Genomic DNA, 7,564 nt, shown 5'->3' with positions numbered 1-7,564 from the left:
GATAGATAGATAGATAGATAGATAGATAGATAGATAGATAGATAGATAGATAGAGTGTAAACACATTTAGTCAGGTGCACCAACAGATGATTAGACAGATGAACAGTTTGGAAGGCAGATTCACAGAAGTGTAGACAGACAATGGACCTGACCAAGGGGTAGATACTTGGGTGAACAAATAGCAGAAGGAGGAAAAAATGGACAGACATCTTGAAGGACAGACAGCAAGAAAGACAATTAGATGGATGGAGAGATGATTATACAGATGGACAGTTGAATGGATGGATAGTTGGATAAAGAGATGATTAGGTAGATCAGTGGGGATACATGTGCATGCTTTCTGTCTTGTCCCCCACCCCACATCAGGCAGTGTGCTCCATAAGTGCCCCAAGGCATTCATTTCTATGGGTCAGAACCCAGAAGCTTGTTCACACTCCATGTCTATTGTCCCTTCATGTGGCTTCTGAACTTGCCAGGATGGAGGCCAATTGGTATGGTCCACATGTGGCTGCTTGGCCAACTAAGGGCAGGGCTGAATGGGCAGGGCTGAATGACCAGGGCTGTGAAATTCAGTTCTGGATTCTGAGACTCACCACTGAGTTTTTTGTCTCAGATCCTGAAGTCCAGGAAGTGTCATTCAGGCCCGTTGCTGCTGTGGATTAGGCTGAGACCACCAAGTGATTCACAGAGCGGCCTGGACAGAGCTGCAAGAACGTGGCAATAAACAATTGCTGCCAGTGATGCAGATTCATAGATTCTAGGACTGGAAGGGACCTCGAGAGGTCATCGAGTCCAGTCCCCTGCCCTCATGGCAGGACCAAATACTGTCCAGACCATCCCTGATAGACATTTATCTAACCTACTCTTAAATATTTCCAGAGATGGAGCTCCACAACCTCCCTATGCAATTTATTCCAGTGTTTAACCACCCTGACAGTTAGGAAATTTTTCCTAATGTCCAACCTAAACCTCCCTTGCTGCAGTTTAAGCCCATTGCTTCTTGTTCTATCCTTAGAGGCTAAGGTGAACAAGTTTTCTCCCTTCTCCTTATGACACCCTTTTAGATACCTGAAAACTGCTATTGTGTCCCCTCTCAGTCTTCTCTTTCCAAACTAAACAAACCCAGTTCTTTCAGCCTTCCTTCATAGGTCATGTTCTCTAGACCTTTAATCATTCTTGTTGCTCTTCTCTGGACCCTCTCCAATTTCTTAACATCTTTCTTGAAATGCGGTGCCCAGAACTGGACACAATACTCCAGTTGAGGCCTAACCAGTGCAGAGTAGAGCAGAAGAATGACTTCTCGTGACTTGCTTACAACAAACCTATTAATGCATCCCAGAATCATGTTTGATTTTTTTGCAACAGCATCACACTGTTGACTCATATTTAGCTTGTGGTCCACTATAACCCCTAGATCCCTTTCTGCCATACTCCTTCCAAGATGGTCTCTTCCCATTCTGTATGTGTGAAACTGGTTGTTCCTTCCAAATTGGAGAACTTTGCATTTGTCTTTATTAAACTTCATCCTGTTTACCTCAGACCATTTCTCCAATTTGTCCAGATCATTTTGAATTATGACCCTATCTTCCAAAGCAGTTGCAATCCCTCCCAGTTTGATATCATCTGCAAACTTAATAAGCATACTTTCTATGCCAATATCTAAGTCATTGATGAAGATATTGAATGGAGCCGGTCCCAAAATGGTCCCCTGCGGAACTCCACTTGTTATACCTTTCCAGCAGGATTGGGAGCCATTAATAACTACTCTCTGAGTACGGTTATCCAGCCAGTTATGCACCCACCTTATAGTAGCCCCATCTAAGTTGTATTTGCCTAGTTTATTGATAAGAATATCATGCGAGACCATATCAAATGCCTTACTAAAGTCTAGATATACCACATCCACTGCTTCTCCCTTATCCACAAGACTCGTTATCCTATCAAAGAAAGCTATCAGATTGGTTTGACATGATTTGTTCTTTACAAATCCATGCTGGCTATTCCCTATCACCTTACCACCTTCCAAGTGTTTGCAGATGATTTCCTTAATTACTTGCTCCATTATCTTCCCTGGCACAGAAGTTAAACTAACTGGTCTGTAGTTTCCTGTGTTGCTTTTATTTCCCTTTTTATAGATGGGCACTATATTTGCCCTTTTCCAGTCTTCTGGAATCTCTCCTGTCTCCCATGATTTTCCCCATGGATGTCTCAGTCAGGGGTGCATTTAGCATCAGTCAGTTGAAGGGGCAGCTCTGTGGAGAACCATTGTGCCTGGACATCAGTGGTACAGAGGAGCAATCGGGGAGACATTTGGAACATCAGGCTAGATCCTCACACTCGTTTTCACCACCTAACTCAGTTGTCCACAGTGGAGCTACTTTCACTTACACCAGCTGAGGGTCTGCCTTCAGCCATCTGTAACACAGAAAATTACAACTCACACAAATACTAACCAAGAATTCATTTCCCAACACACACACAATATTACACAAGCAGGCAGAAGGACACACACAGAGATACACACACAATGCAGAAATACACAAAGCATGCACACACAAGCATATTCCACATAAGGCGGTTCACACAAAGGCCCCCCCACAAAATATGCATCCACAAACACACAGTAACACTATCAAATACAATGGCCCTGCTATTTTTTTTTTACCAATTTTCACCCTAATTTTGGACCACTCAAGTATATGAAAAATACTGATTATGTTAAACCAGGGGTTCTCAAACCAGCTCACGGCAGCAGCAGTTCTCAGGCTCTCAATCCCTACAGCCCTAGAGCCCCCAACTCTAAGGGTTCTGCTATCCGGCCTTTCCTCCGCAGCCAGCTCTCAGGCTGCTGAAGCTGCTCTCATGCAACTTGCAGATCCCCTCCTAACTCAGGATATTACCCCTCCTGTCCTGTGCTGGAGGGAGTATGGCTGTTGCACTGGGGGTTAACACAGTGCCTGGAACTGAGCCAGCAGGTTTGCTCCTGGTGGGATTTTCAAAGAAGTCTAATGGAGTTTGGCACTCAAATGCCATTGTACTTCAGTGGGAGTTGTGCACCTAACTCCCTTTGGCCTCCTTTTAAAATACCAGCCCGCATCTCTGTTTACTCCAGTACAGTCCCTGGGTGGTGTCATTTGACAGTGCAGGCTGGGATCTACAGAACCAGTACACAGGACCAGCTCTTGGCACCAGCAAAGCAAGCACGTGCTTGGGGCGGCACATTTTCAGGGGCGGCATTCCGGTTGTCGGCCGGGCTGGGCTGCATGTTGCGCAGCAGCAGGGCCAGTGAGAGCAGCGTGGAGGCATATGGGCCAGGAGTGCAGCAGCGAGCACATGATGGCCTGGTAGCTCTCGAAGCTGAGACAGCCCAGGCAGAAGGTGGAGGCGAACATGTTGAGGAGCACCAGGTAGCTGCTGAGCTTGCACAGTGCCGAGCCAAAGGGCCAGTGGAAGCGCAGCACCGTGTAGGCGGCCCACAGTGGCAGGGTCACCATGAAGGCCAGGTCGGCCAGCGCGAGGTTGCCGATGTAGATGTCAGCGGAGCAGCACTTGGCCCACAGGCCCCGCCACACGGTGAAGATCACCAGCCCATTGCCCGACAGCCCCAGGATGAAGACCAGCATGTAGAGCATGGGCAGCAGCGAGAAGGACATCTCCCAGTCCGCCGGCCACTCGCACTGCGCAACCGGCCTGCTCTCATTTACCTCCCCATAGTAATAGTAGGGCTCGCCCCCCAGCGGGTCCACAGCCACATCCTCCATGGCCCCGCACTGCACCCCGCCGCCCGCCACCTATAAAGGGGGCTCCCACCACTGCCCCCCCACCCCCTGCAGCACACCCAGAGACCCACCCCCGGGCCGGGCTGTCCTGGGCCAGGGTCCTGCCCTCTGCCCCAGGCACACCGCAGTCCAGAATCCCACCCCCTGACCAAGGCATATCACTTCTCCAACCCCTTCCAGAGTACCCCCACCCCCTGCCTCCCAGCACAGAGCGAAGCTTGAAGAGAGACAGAAAGGGAACAAGGGGGGGCTCCTGTTTGCTTGGGTTGGGGGGCGAGTGGAATCGCTCCAGACCCCACACCAGGGGAGCCATGGGCCAGTGGCAGAGGAAGAGAGAGAGCGAGCCCCATTCAGTGCCGATGGAACTGCACACCCCAACAATAACAACGCACATCCACAGACACACACAGCAGCAACAGCAGGCACATACAAACTGCAGCAACAACAGTAGAAACACACACACACGCACACACACACAGAGAATGTGCACACACACTAACACCAGTGCACATACCCACACCAACAATAATAGCATGCTGTGCTCATACACACACCCACACAGCCACAGGAGTCACACACACACACACACACATACACACTGTCCTTTAGACTGACTCTCTATCTCTCTCTCTCACACACACACACACACACACACATTCTGCCACGGGGAGGTCTTACATACACAACCTTGGGAAATCACACACATACACACAACACAAATGCTCATAACACACCCACACACAACACATACCCTCATATTCCCCCCCTACGTATCCATACACAGCACATACCCTGATATCCCTGCGCAATATAACACACAGATCATAACACACACATTCATCTCCCAACACAACCAAACAAATCCACCCTTCACAGCACACGCACTCATTCCTTCACACACATTTATGAGCAACTAGGCGCACTAGAAGACACTAACATTTTTCATTACAGTTGAACCCAAATTGTTTGTAATTGTGATTTTGTTAAAATAAAATGAGTACACTAGTAGGAAATTGTTTTATTTCACTAACTACAAATTCTCTGTTTTCATTTTTTTTTTAATTTTAAACAGTCCAAAAGCAAAACAAAACAAAAAAAATTGCAAAGCGCAAACACGTGTAAAAGCCAAAAAGGAGGGAAATGGGGGGCAGCCAAAACTGTTTTTGCTTGGGGCGGCAAAAAAACCTAGAGCCGGCCCTGCCAGTACAGGTGCCTTAGAATCGCCAGACTGGACCAGACCATTGTCCATCAATTCCGGTATCCTGTCTCTGACAGCAGGCAGTCCCAGATGTTCATCCTCAATGAGTCTTATTTCTATTAATTACACTCAAGTCTTGTCTATTCCCTACTGGGTGAAATTCACCCTCATCCAGTGGGCCCGCCCAAGGCCTATGCATTACTGCACTGCCACATAGGACCTGTTTAGAGGTTTTGTGGGATATAGATGTTCAGTTCCCAGTAATAGGAAATGGGTGCCCTGAATCTCTCAGGTGACTTCAAAATCCCACCTGTCCAAATTAACTGTCTTTTCATGCTCTTCTCCCATAAATTCATAGATTCCAAGGCCAGAAGGGCCCGTCCAGTCTGAACTCCTCAATAACATAGGCCTGAGAAATGCCCCAAAATAATTCCTAGAGCAGAACTTTTAGAAACAAAAAAAATCTACTCTTGATTTAAAAACTGTCAGTGATGGAGAATCCGCCACAATCCTGAATAGGTTGTTCCGATAGTTCACTAATGTCTTGAATGCATTCAGATACTGTGGCGAGTTTTCCACTCAAGCTGAAATTCACCCCTGTGAAGAGGGGCAGCACAAAATGTATACACCAATCAAAAGGGGGTGTGGTTGAGATTAAAGAAATTAGTCACTGAGCTGCCATCGAATCCCTTGGGATGTGGAGTGTTTAGCTACAAGAATCAGCATTAATAAGTCATCAGAGGTATAGCTACAGAGTGACTACTTACATTGAACGCTCTGGAGCAGGGACCTTCTCTCTGTTCTGCATTTGTACAGTGCCTATTAGAACAGCGTCTTGGTCTATGACTGGTGCTCCTGAGGTATGTCTACACAGGCTATGGCAGCAAGACTCAGAGCCCAGGTCGACAGACTGAGGCTCACAGGGCTCATGCTACCATGCTAAAAATAACAGTACACATGTTCCACCTAGGGCTGGAGCTCTGAAGCCCGCCCCCCTTCTGTACACTTCAGAGCCCAAACTCCAGTTCGGGCCGCAACATCTATTTTTAGTGCAGTAGCGCAAGACCAAGACTGTCGACCTGAGCTTGGAGGCTCACTTCCATGGGTTGTGTAGAGATACCTCTAGGGGACATAGCAAGACAAATAATTGTTGCAACTGTAAGTGCAACCCCCTTTACGATTTTCTGCCCATCCAGATGTTGTGCTGTGGCAGGAATTGTGGGCTTCTGACTAGAGCACAAGGCCAGGACTCAGGACACCTGGATCCTGTTCCTGATGCCGCCACTGACCTGCAGTGTGGACCTTGGGCAAGTCACTTGCCCTTTCCCTTCATCTCTGTTTCCCCTCCCACCCCTTCTCGGTCTTAATTTAAGTCAATATGTCAATTTTAAAAAATCAAACCCTTATTTAAAAATGAAATATTTTGCTTCAGTTTGGAAATATTTTTAATCTCCAACTTAATTAAATATATACTTTTAATTTTCCAACAGAAAATTGAGATATTTTGTCAAAATTGACATTTTCCAGTGGAAAACTTTGATTTTAACTAAGCCACATTTTCTGATATTACAATGTTTTGTGTGGGAAAAAAGTAGTTACCTCTTCACAGCTACTCTATCAGTCTTCTGCTAGGTCCCCATGGAAGGACTGGACTCAGGGTCTTTCCTTCTATAGCCTCCAGGGTGATAGTCACATGATCCTTTGTCAGCTGACCCAAATTACATCATGTGCCCTGTCCGGAGCCTGCAACTTCCCGCAGTCTCTGGTCTTAAAGGGCTACATCCCTGTAGCATAATTCTGGCTGAACTTGCAACACAAGATTCTCTGTTTCAGCCCGGTAGGCCTTGTGGTTAAAATAGTCAAAAGTGACAAAAGTGATTCAGCATCTGAAAATGCAGCTAGATGTCTCGAGGGATTTACAGGAACACCTAGGCAGATTATTCACCTAATTCCTATGGATTTCAGTGGGGTGCCAAGCTACCTTTAAACATCTGGCCTTCAGACACTTGTGAACATTTTCCCCAGTGTCTCAGACATCTCTGCAAGGCACACTTTCTCCCTCATATGCTTGACATGGCACAGCTTGCTTCTCCCTGTTACAGGAGTGTTCTGTAATGTTTTACACTAGCCAGACCCTTCACTGGTTTACCTCATGATAGCTCTCCTGAATGGCACCAGATGGGCCTCTGGTTCCACCAGTTCTGTTTTCACTTATATCAATTAGAAGATAGAGCCATCAATGGCTATTAGCCAAGATGGTCAAGGACACATCCCCATGCTCTGGATGTCCCTAAGTCTCTGACTGCCAGAAGCTGGGATTTGACTATGGCAGATGGATTACTCAATAATTGCCCTGTTCTTTTCACTCCTTCAGAAGAATCTGGCATTGGTCACTGTCAGAAGACCGGATGCTGGGCTAGAGGGACCATTGGTCTAACCCAGTATGGCCATTCTTATGGTCTTAGTGTAAAACAAGAGTCATTCCTTGAAGGTCATTCTATAAGTTTACCAAAGAGGTGGCTTGAACATGGTTTATAATGGTCAGCTTTGTAAAGGATTTAGGTGCCTAAAGATCATAGAATCATAG

The sequence above is a fragment of the Terrapene carolina genome, unplaced genomic scaffold (assembly GCF_002925995.2).
Source record: "Terrapene carolina triunguis isolate 2854851 unplaced genomic scaffold, T_m_triunguis-2.0 Scaffold233, whole genome shotgun sequence".
NCBI classification, from domain to species: domain Eukaryota; kingdom Metazoa; phylum Chordata; order Testudines; family Emydidae; genus Terrapene; species Terrapene triunguis.
The sequence above is the reverse complement of the archived record's forward strand: the minus strand, read 5'-3'. Positions refer to the sequence as shown.